Here is a 12,156-nt window from a genome sequence, read left to right on the forward strand (position 1 = left end):
CTAGAACCTAGTATTGCTCACGGCGTTTTCAGCCTAGCGGGCTGGGATCCTTTTTTCATGAAACTAGCCGTGCTCTCAGCTTGTCCCCTTAGTAAAGGTCACAGCATGTAGCTCTACCTAGTTATAGCCCAGCAATCCATCGTCTTCTCTTGGAAACAGGACCCCTCCTGCTGGTTTATATCTTCCTGCAAATTCCCTCTCTGGAAGGTCTCACAACCCCTTGGTTTGCATTCAGCTCAGTGGGTGCCCACTGTGAGCCATACAATACTCCCTGGACATGTAGCCTGACAGATAGATAAACCCCCCTGGCCTGAAAGAAAGCTGTTTCTCACCGTTTGGTGACCAGCCCCACGTCACAGACCTTAAGAACATGTTGTTTGGTGTAGATCCATAACGCCTTACCTATTACCCGTACATACATCTCACAGTGAGCACTCTGACACAGGCTTTTCCTATGGTGACACTCTTTCCAACCATTGAATCATGTTATACCCTTCTCTGCTAAATTGAAAAGTCCATTATTAAATATGTGTTTCCCATGCAGGTATTTATAGTCTGTGATCAAGTCATCCCTTAACCTTCTCTTTTGTAAGCTAACTAGATTGAGCTCCTTGAGTCTATCACAATGAGGCAGGTTTTCCAAACTTTTAATCATTCTCGTGGCTCTTCTCTGACCCCTCTCCAATTTATCAACATCCTTCTTGAATTGTGGACCCCAGAACTGGACACAGTATTCCAGCAGCAGTCACATCAGTGCCAAATACAGATGTAAAATAACCTCTCTGCACCTATGCAATATTCCTTTGTTTATACATCCCAGAATCACATTCGCCCTTCTGACCACAGTGTTACACTGGTAGCTCTTGTCCAGCTGATTATCCACCACAACCCCCAAATCTTTTTCACAGTCACTGCTTCCCAGCAGAGAGTCTCCCAGCCTGTAAATATGGCCTGAGTTCTTTGTTCCTAGATATATATTTACATTTAGCCATGTTAAAACACAGATTGTTTGCTTGTGCCCAGTTTACCAATCAATCCAGATCACTCTGTATCAGTGCCGGTCCTCTTCATTATTTACCACTCCCCCAATTTTGTGTCGTTTGCAAACTTTATCAGTGATGATTTTATGTTTTCTTCCAGTTCATTGAGAAAAACATTAAGCTGATCCTTGCAGGACTCCATTGGAAACACATGATTCCCTTTTTATGGTTACATTTTGAGACCTATTTGTTAGCCAGTTTTTAATCCATTTAATGTGTTTCATGTTAATTGTATGCAGTATTGTTGTAGCCATGTTGGTCCCGGGATATCAGAGAGACCAGGTGGGCGAGGTAATATCTGTTAGTGGACCAACGTCTAAGTTTTTGAGTTTACACTGACCTCTTCTTCAGGTCTGGGAAATGTACTCAGAGCGTCACCGCTAAATAAAAGGTGGAACAGATTGTTTAGCATAAGTGTTTTATACATATTCTAGGGACCATTCAAGATGTTAATTTTATATCATTCCAATGTTTTAATTAAAATGTTGGTCTGTAATAGACTTCAGTAAGATGTTTGACTTAAGTATATTACATCAACACTGTTACCTTTGTCAACCTGTAGCCTTTTATTTTATTTACAGTGAATTTTGTATAGTGGTATTACAACCCACATGGGTTCAGCTCAGGGGGCTACAGTTTCAAGGTTAATAGAGTAAAAGTCGCCACTGCTACTTGCTTCAGATTTAGAGTCTCTAGGAACACATAAAGACCAAGGTACTGACCACACATACATTCACACGTACAAGGTCTTGTCTGTTTTACAAATTTTAGTAAAGTTACAATTAAAATTATGATTACCCAACCATATAGAAATTCTATACAGACCTATGCACAAGTCACAAATATAGTTATACTCACATCCTTAACAATAGTGTTAGGGTCTGATGGGTCTCTCATGGATTGATCATCAGTACAGCGATGGTTCCTCCTGGAGTTTCCCATAGGGAGCTCAATTTTTCCGTTCTGGGCATCCTCTTTTATAATGTAATTCTCTCTATACCTACATTCGGCACATGTCCAAAGGTGTGTCAACCCTCTTTTTCCTTATTAGTCTGATGTCCCCTAAAAACTTAAGGGACCCCGATTTCTCGTAGGCTCTCTTTATTCTCATTAGTGTTGACGCACAACCTATATCATATGGTTTAGACACATGTTGGAAACAGATGTGCCTTTACAGTATTTTTATGATTTAAAATTAATCTTCTGGCTATTTTTTTGCAATATTACCATTTGGTACCTCTTCTCCAATAACCTTAGGGCATCGGGTTAGTCTTCAGTCACTTACTCATGTTAGCATTTCTTAGCTCCACGGCCTAAAATAGCTAAGCTAAAATCTTGCAGGCCTCAGCCTACAGGCCTTGCATTTCAAGCCTACTTAACTAGATACCTAATACATGATTATTTCCTCTACATACTGATCAATCTTGTATTTCTATAGTCCTACAATTTTACTCTATTTAGCATACAATGTTTATTCATAACCATATATCACCTCAGTTCCTGGAAAAATCATGGAGCAGGTCCTCAAGGAATCAATTCTGAAGCACTTAGAGGAGAGGAAAGTGATCAGGAACAGTCAGCATGGATTCACCAAGGGCAAGTCATGCCTGACTAACCTAATTGCCTTCTATGAGGAGATAACTGGGTCTGTGGATGAGGGGAAAGCAGTGGATGTGTTATTCCTTGACTTTAGCAAAGCTTTTGATACAGTCTCCCACAGTATTCTTGCCAGCAAGTTAAAGAAGTATGGGCTGGATGAATGGACTGTAAGGTGGATAGAAAGCTGGCTAGATCGTCGGGCTCAATGGGTAGTGATCAACGTCTCCATGTCTAGTTGACAGCCGGTATCAAGCGGAGTGCCCCAAGGGTCGGTCTTGGGACTGGTTTTGTTCAATATCTTCATTAATGATCTGGAGGATGGTGTGGACTGCATCCTCAGCAAGTTTGCAGATGACACTAAACTGGGAGGAGTGGTAGATACGCTGGAGGGTAGGGATAGGATACAGAGGGACCTAGACAAATTAGAGGATTGGGCCCAAAGAAACCTGATGAGGTTCAACAAGGACAAGTGCAGAGTCCTGCACTTAGGATGGAAGAATCCCATTCACTGTTACAGACTAGGGACCGAGTGGCTAGGCAGCAGTTCTGCAGAAAAGGACCTAGGGGTTACCATGGACGAGAAGCTGGATATGAGTCAATAGTGTGCCCTTGTTGCCAAGAAGGCTAACGGCATTTTGGGCTGTATAAGTAGGGGCATTGCCAGCAGATCGAGGGACGTGATTGTTCCCCTCTATTCGACATTGGTGAGGCCTCACCTGGAGTACAGTATCCAGTTTTGGGCCCCACACTATAAGAAGGATGTGGAAAAATTGGAAACACTCCAGCAGAGGGCAACAAAAATGATAAGGGGGCGGGAGCACATGAGTTATGAGGAGATGCTGAGGGAACTGGGATTGTTCAGTCTGCAGAAGAGAAGAATGAGGGGGGATTTGATAGCTGATTTCAACTACCTGAAAGGGGGCTCCAAAGAGGATGGATCTAGACTGTTCTCAGTGGTACCAGATGACAGAACAAGGAGTAATGGTCTCAAGTTGAAGTGGGGGAGGTTTAGATTGGATATTAGGAAAAACTTTTTCACTAGGAGGGTGGTGAAGCACTGGAATGGGTTACCTAGGGAGGTGGTGGAATCTCCTTCCTTAGAGGCTTTTAAGTTCAGGCTTGACAAAGCCCTGGTTGGGATGATTTAGTTGGGAATTGGTCCTGCTTTGAGCAGGGGGTTGGACTAGATGACCTCCTGAGGTCCCTTCCAACCCTGATATTCTATGATAACATAACACGTTTGTTAATTATAACATCACACAATAAATGAACAATCAACTACAATCATTAGCTACATCTTCCCCCCTTGACAGGTAGAGTGTTATCTCACTATCAAAATGATAATGAGATAATAGGATTCCTGTCTCATACATATTACATTACAGTATACAGTAATGATTAATACAATTGTACCCATAGTGAGGATATTATGTACAATAATTCATTCCTTTCAGTCAATTTTCATCCCTCTTGGTGCAGTGAATACTTTATATGAGTTGCTACCGTCCAAAATTTCAGACAGTGCTTGGTTTGCCTTATTTATGTCATTCCTAATTTTAATTAAATGTGAATCTTTTCTTTTTTACAATTGTTTGAGCTGTAAAGTTAATGGTGATAAGCATGAAGCACTGGTGTACTTTGTCTAATCAGATTCTGATAATCTGGGTTGCTGAGAATAACAGTTTCATTTTCAAAAACAGGTACCAGAGATATTGTCGGGTGCCCAGTGACTGTGGATACCTTTGCTTAAAACAAAAATTTGGATTTGTGAACATACATCTAACATGATCAGAATAGAATTCTTTGTGATAATTTACTACACAGTATTGTTTCTTTTTCTCATAGACCACACATTCCATAAGAGATCTTTGTTTGGTTAGTTGCACTGGGCATGATACCAGTGTTGCATTGCCATTGGTACCTTTCCAGCTGGCCACACAGTAGGGTCTTTACCTCAAACACATTATACATACAGATCCATTGATGCCCCTTTTGAGAGCAACAAGCAATCTGTGGGTCTTTCCATGTTTGGACATTTTGGTGATACACCACCAGCAGAGGGATTTGCATACATTCCTTATAGAATTCCTTATAGATACATTTCCCTATGAAATTGACAGCTAATTCATCAAATACATCCTTATTTGTATGGACAAGTAATGATAATGTGAATGAGACACATAAGGATTGTAAAATGTCACAGGTTTTTCTTAAATAACGTGTGTCATGATTTGGAGGAGGTGTCTTAGATCCCAAGTTTCTAATTCAACAAAATGTTTTTTTTAATATTTGGTTTGGCATTTGATTTTCTCTCCTCCGTGTTTTTTTAATACAGTGTGGACAATGCCAATTCAAAATTTATTGATCTCTGATTAATTTGGGCACTTTTCTCTTAAGTCTTATGTAGACATATGGGTATGTCTACACTTACAGAGTTTTTGCACTGTAACTTTCACCGGTGATAGGGAACCGGTGAAAGTAAAGTGTTGGTTTATGTAATCACTCAATTCCTCAGGCGTCAGAGAGTGTTTACACTACCAGCACTTCCATCGTCGATGAGAGCAGCGCTGTAGGGCAGCTATCCCATAGTGCAGCTCTCTCGATAGGACTTGTGGGAAGGGGGGGAGCGGAAGGCATTCTGGGTCCCTGCTCAGTGCCCTGTGCTGCCCTGCTTCATGTCTCAGGAGCCACATTACTTCCTGGTTTCTTCCTGTCTTTTTTTTTTAAACCTCCTGCTGTCTGGCTGCTTTCCTCGCCACATCTACAAACAAAGGGAAAGGGAGCTTCAAATTTCCTGGGGCTTAAAGGGTGAGGGGCGGATGTCCCTTCATCAGAGCAGTGGAGATGCTGGTCAGAGTGGTCCCTTTTGGAACTGTGGGATATCCTCCGGAGACCAAAGGGTGTTTACACTGCTAGAACGTGTCTTCACTTTCACAGCAGTGCAAAAAGAACAGCAGTAAGAGCTGTATGCCTCTCATGAAGGTGGTTTTCTTTTTGCGATGAAACTTCTGAGTTTCACCGCAAAAAGTCATTAACAAGTGTAGACGCTCCCGTGGTTTTAGCGCAAAAAAGGGACTTTTTGCACTTTAAATTGTAAGTGTAGACATACCCAGAGTTGCAAGAATTGTCAGGTATAATCAATAGTATCTATTACAATTCATCATATAATGAACAAATAATTTCTTTTCCAGGTTAATGCTTTTTTTTCCTGATCATTATTATATTTTATCAACTGATGAATATTCTTCTGAGTTCCATTAAACAATTTGGTTATTTCATGCATATTACACACTGTATATAATTTTTCAGTTGCTAAACTATAAATTCCCTTTAACATGGGGTCAATTACTTTTGTTAGCCTTTTCCTGAATCACATAATTGATATGCCTTTTGACTCTTTTAACATGAACCTTATTTCAAATTAACCCTTTTGTGCTAAATAAATCTGTGATAGTGTTTAAAACTTCAAAAAGGATTAATTCCTTCTTTTCTTCTGGAAACATAAAGGTTGGTTTGTATCTTAATACCTAAATTGTTAATAGTTTGTACTTGTTGATAAGTAGTAATCTTATCTATGAGAAGTTCTGAAAAGAAAGATGCAACCTTAGTATCCTTACACTACTAAATTCACTCATTTACCAATTAGATAAATTTAATACAACAGGGATATGAATAAATTGTACTCGATTGATTAATACCCCGGTATAGACATAGCTGTGAGATCACTAACAGGGCCTTCTTGTAGAACTGGACATTTCACAGGGTTCCGTGAATCCTATTCCTTTTTCATTACTATTGCCTGTTCCTTTACTTTAATATATTTATTAATAACTTTTACACTATCCAATGACTTAATTTTGATACAAGCTTCATATTCTCCTTTATTTTTATTATTTAGGTTACATATGACCAATGCTCCATTTTTTACTGAGCTTTGACATTTGGTTTTGTTTCTCCATAATCCATATGGGATTCCATTACTTATTGGTGAAGATTTACCTTCCCTTGTAATATATTTTATATCCCCCCCCAGATTCCTTAATTACGGGAGTTTTGTTTTCCAATTTACAAAATACATTTGCTCATTTGCTTTTATGTTACATTTAAGAACAAGTTTATTACCTATTACTCTTTTCACCTTTTGATAAAATTTGTTAAGAGTTATTGGAAGAAATATTTGACCAACAACTTTTAATTTTTTTTAAAATAATGCATGTACCTTCCTTCAATTTTTTTGGGGGTGGGTGGGGGGAACGTCCAGTGGAATATCTTTCTACAATACAAATTTTAAAACTTCAAAAGTTTTTTTCTCTTACTTAATTGGCCTCTCAGAGTTGGTAAGACAACTCCCACCTGTTCATGCTCTCTGTATGTGTGTATCTATATCTCCTCAATATGTTTCACTCTATATGCAGCCGAAGAAGTGGGCTGTAGCCCACGAAAGCTTATGCTCTAATAAATTTGTTAGTCTCTAAGGTGCCACAAGTACTCCTGTACTTTTTACAAATTTTAACTTATCCTTCAATACTAGATGGAATCCCAATCTACACAGACCTGACATGACTCTGCACCATATGTATTTTCAAAGTTGTACTATTAGTCCATGTGGAAAACAATGTTTTATCCCAAGTGTAATCCTTCTGCCAGGTGGAGCCAGCAGCAACAATGGCCAGGTTCAGTATCTAGGGGTTCCTTTTCAACAATACAACATAAAACCAGCTCGAGCCCCCACTCAGTAACCTGGGACAATTACATACCACCCCCTGGGTGCCCCTAAGAGCCAAAACTTCCTCATCTCACAAGCACAGAGTCTGAGTGCAGCAAAAACTTTTAATGAAAAGGGGAAATTACCTCAGCATTAATTTGGAAAAACACCGCAAACAGGGTTCATAAACTTGAACTAAATCATGAGCAAAAGATTCATCTCCAAGTAAATTGGGCAGTGTCCTGTTCCCTCAGGCTCTTAAGTCCAGCAACCGAAAAGTCCCTTTAACGTGCCCATCCCTTCTCTGTACCCCACTCACAGTTGATGTCCTTGGCCAGTGCAGCCCCAGAATTCAGAGGTTCATCTTCAGAGTTCACCTCCCACCCTGTGTGGAAGGCAAGGGAAGGGGGGGGTAGGCGGCATCTTACACGCTGCACTGCTTGGGCACTCACTTGTCACCCCAACGGCCAATTGCCATGCCTCTGCGGGGCTCTGCTCTGGCCACGCCTCCCCACCAGCCTCCCTGCTGGCCACTTGCTGCACCTCACCGACAGCTGCCAGGCTGGCCACTAGCCATGATGTCTTCATGGCCCCCCCACACACACACACACTTAACACAGCTCTCAGTGATTTCAGCTGTGATTGGGGGAGCCTCACTGCTGGTGCACACTGGGCAGTCAGTAGTATACGGCTCGATAGTATTCATCACCATACCTTTTTGACAAGTTTCCATGCCCCATTTAGGGCTTATGTCCCGCCTTCCCACCCCATTTCCATTGGCGCCGAAGCTTGGCGCCATCGGCCATTTTGAAAATTTGTGTGTGTTTGACTAGGGGAAGTGTTGTGTGTGTTTGTGCTTGGGTACCTGGAGAGAAAAAGGTTGAAAGAAGAGAGTGAGAGATTGTAAAGATGAAAAAAGAAAGTTTGAGTAAGGTTTAGAGAAAAAAAGGAAAGAAAGGTTATTTGGATGTGATTAAGTAAGGAGAGGCTTTTAAAGGGTAGGTTATGAAAGAATAGAAAGATTTTTGTTTCTAAAGGGTTAGTTAGTTTGAAAGAAGAGAGATTTTTAGTGAGTTTGAGTAAGGAGAGACGATGGTAAGGGCCTAGTTTGCTAGGCTATTAAAGAATAGGAAATTTTGAGATAAATGTAAAAGGTGTATTCAATACCAGGGTAGGTTAAGAAAAAAGCAGTTAAATAATATTGAAAACTAGGTTTAAAAAGGGAATTTACTAAGGCAAAGCCTGTTTGGAAAGCACAGGGTAAAAAAGTGAATAAAAAAGCATTTAAACTATTCAATACCAGGGTAGGTTAAGAAAAAAAAGAGGTTAAAAGAAAGAACAGGGCAAGAAAAGGGAAAAGAGAGCCCCCTTTGCAAAGGGAAAAGATAGACAGCACATGGTGGAATGAGAATGAGAGAGAGAATAAGAAAGAGAGAAGCAGGCAGAGCCTGTTTAGTAAGCACATGGTAAAAAAGTGAGTAGAAAAGCATTTAAACTATTCAGTATCAGAGTAGGTTAAGGGAAAAAAGAGGTTAAAAGAAAGAACAGGGCAAGAAAAGGGAAAAGAGAGCCCCTTTGCAAAGGGCAAAGATAGACAGCACGTGGTTGAATCAGAAAGAGAGAGAGAGAGAGAGAATTCTTACCTTTTAAGTCTTTCTGTAGAATGAGGCAACTTCCCCGGTTCAGACCCTCTCAGACTTGTTATCACCGCCTTTGGATCAGCCCAATCAGAGTTTGTTCTACAACAGCATCATAGAATTCATTTTTCTGAACAAATCCTAGAGTTCCAAGATTTTAAACAAGAGCCAACTCCCTTCTCTCCCCACTTCCCTCCTCTCTCCCCCTTCCCTTTTAACTGTTTTATTCTTATCTAAAGAAACAGACCCCCAGCATTTTTCCCGCCATGTAGCCCTTTTACAGTAACATTTGAGTCTGCAGAAACAACCCAAACTTAAAAACACAGAAAGCCTGTTTATAAAAGTAATGTATAGTGACAAAAAAGTTTTAAACTAATGTGTGTTATTTTTTAGTAAACACAATTTGAAACAATAGGGTTTCACAGCAAAGCCAATGTTAGCAAAAACAGCCTCTGTGAGTTAGTTAAAATGTTAAATAAAGGGCTCTGTCTTCATATAGGCTCGTCTTTTCAGTGTCTATTTAATAAATTAGAAAAAGGGGGGGGGGTTAGGCATTACTTTGAAAATACATTTTTAAATGGTTTATATTATGTGTTGACCAGCTTTTCTTACAGGGTGGAAAAAAACAAAAAAGGTCCTGGTTGTTTAGATAAGAGCAGAGCGGGGGGGGGGGGGGGCTTACTTGGTTTTTTTTTCTGGGAAAAAAGGTGGGAGGATCTCTGGCTATATACTTTACCTTTTTTAAACTTTCATTGTAAAAAGTTTTTATTTTCTATAGTGAGCTTATTTACAGTTAAAGTTACTATTCTTTCTAATACCAGTATTTGGCATCATTTTGTTTTAAAAGCAGGGCTAGGGCTTTCTTGTTATGTTCTGGCCTTCTTATCTCTGATACACTAACTCACAGAGGCTGTTTTTGCTAACATTGGCTTTGCTGTGAAAGCCTGCTGTTTCAAATTGTATTAACTAAAAAATAACACACTTTAGTTTAAAACTTTTTTGTCACTATACATTACTTCTATAAACAGGCTTTCTGTGTTTTTAAGTTTGGGTTGTTTCTGCAGACTCACATGTTACTGACACACCTATACCAAATGAATGTGTCTTCATTTAGGCTTGTCTTTTAAAGTGTTTATTCCTTTACAAAACTTTCACCTCTATTGGTTAAAAAGTGGTGGAAGAAGCAATCTTCTCTCTAATCCAGTGGTTTACAGAATAAGGGGAATATAAACTGTCTGTCACTAAAAACCTGGGGTTGCAAAGGGGCTCTCTTTTCCCTTTTCTTGCCCTGTTGTTTCTTTTAACCTCTTTTTTCCTTTAACCTACTCTGATACTGAATAGTTTAAATGCTTTTCTATTCACTTTTTTACCATGTGCTTACTAAACAGGCTCTGCCTGCTTCTCTCTTTCTTATTCTCTCTCTCTCTCATTCTGATTCCACCATGTGCTGTCTACCTTTGCCCTTTGCAAAGGGGGCTCTTTTTTTCTTAACCTACCCTGGTATTGAATAGTTTAAATGCTTTTTTAATTCACTTTTTTACCCTGTGCTTTCCAAACAGGCTTTGCCTTAGTAAATTCCCTTTTTAAACCTAGTTTTCAATATTATTTAACTGCTTTTTTCTTAACCTACCCTGGTATTGAATACACCTTTTACATTTATCTCAAAATTTTCTATTCTTTAATAGCCTAGCAAACTAGGCCCTTACCATCGTCTCTCCTTACTCAAACTCACTAAAAATCTCTCTTCTTTCAAACTAACTAACCCTTTAGAAACAAAAATCTTTCTATCCTTTCATAACCTACCCTTTAAAAGCCTCTCCTTACTCAATCACATCCAAATAACCGTTCTTTCCTTTTTTTCCTCTAAACCTTACTCAAACTTTCTTTTTTCACCTTTACACTCTCTCACTCTCTTCTTTCAACCTTTTTCTCTCCATGTATCCAAGCACAAACACACACAACACTTCCCCGAGGCAAACATACACACACACAAATTTTCAAAATGGCCAACGGTGCCAAACTTTGGTGCTAGTGGAAACGGGGTTGGAAGGTGGCACATAAGCCCTAAATGGGGCATGGAAACCTGTCAAAAAGGTATGGTGATGAATACTATCGAGCCATATACTACTGCAGTCTCTTGCAATACAGACACTGTCCCAAAGTACGTCTACTACTTAGACCTAGGTATCAGTGATTTCAGCTCTGCAGCGTGTAACAAGACTCTCAATTGAGTCTAAATTATCTCTTTTTGTATAGCATGGAGAGAGGAAGGGTCAAATGGTGTTTAAGACCCTTAAACAGGGCCCGCACCCCAAGGTACAAGCACCTGTCCCCACCCTTTCTCAACTCATTGGGCTTTGGATCCCATGTCCCCTGCCTAATGAGTGCTGTTCAGTTGACAGTGAGTCCCTCCATTGGGGTATGCCAGGTACAGTTCTGCTGCCCTCGCTTCACACAACACCAGCCACAAGGGATCATTTGGGCAAGCAATCCCATCATGCTGAGCACCTAGGCAGCGTGGGTGTGTCCATGCAATGAGATCAGCTTCTGAAGTCTTTTTCCACAGCTCACCACAAGATGTCAGGGGAGAGCTCATTCAGACTCTGCTTACATCCTCCCCCCAGCCAAGAATTTGTCATCCCGACAAATCACACTCCATATTATACCAAATTCATTAGTTCCCCCCAAAGGGCCTCAAGAAACCCACTATGGCTTCCACAAGCCTGGAAATAAGTGTATTGGTTCTTCACTAGCCACCCCAGGTGCATCATAAGTTAACAGGCTTACTGGCCTTATAACCCTGTCCCGCCTATTGAGAGTGGGAAATGCAGGGGCAGGGGGGACATCTTCTTGGGCAAGGGAAGGATAGCTCAGTGGTTTGAGCATTGACCTGTTAAACCCAGTGTTGTGAGTTCAATCCTTCAGGGGGCCATTTAGGGATCTTGGGGGGGAAATTATGTCAGAGACAGTGCTTGGTCCTGCTAGTGAAAGCAGGGGACTAGACTCAATGACCTTTCAAGGTCCCTTCCAGTTTTATGAGATAGGTATATCTCCATATATTATTATTATTAAGTTCCTTTGCAGATTTCTCGGCTACGGGCATAGGACCCTGCATCTCTGATTCTAATTGTGGGACATCCAAGGCAGCTGGGACACCTTCTACCTGTATGGCTCC

This window comes from Emys orbicularis, chromosome 21 (genome assembly GCF_028017835.1).
Source record: "Emys orbicularis isolate rEmyOrb1 chromosome 21, rEmyOrb1.hap1, whole genome shotgun sequence".
In the NCBI taxonomy this organism is placed as follows: Eukaryota; Metazoa; Chordata; order Testudines; family Emydidae; genus Emys; species Emys orbicularis.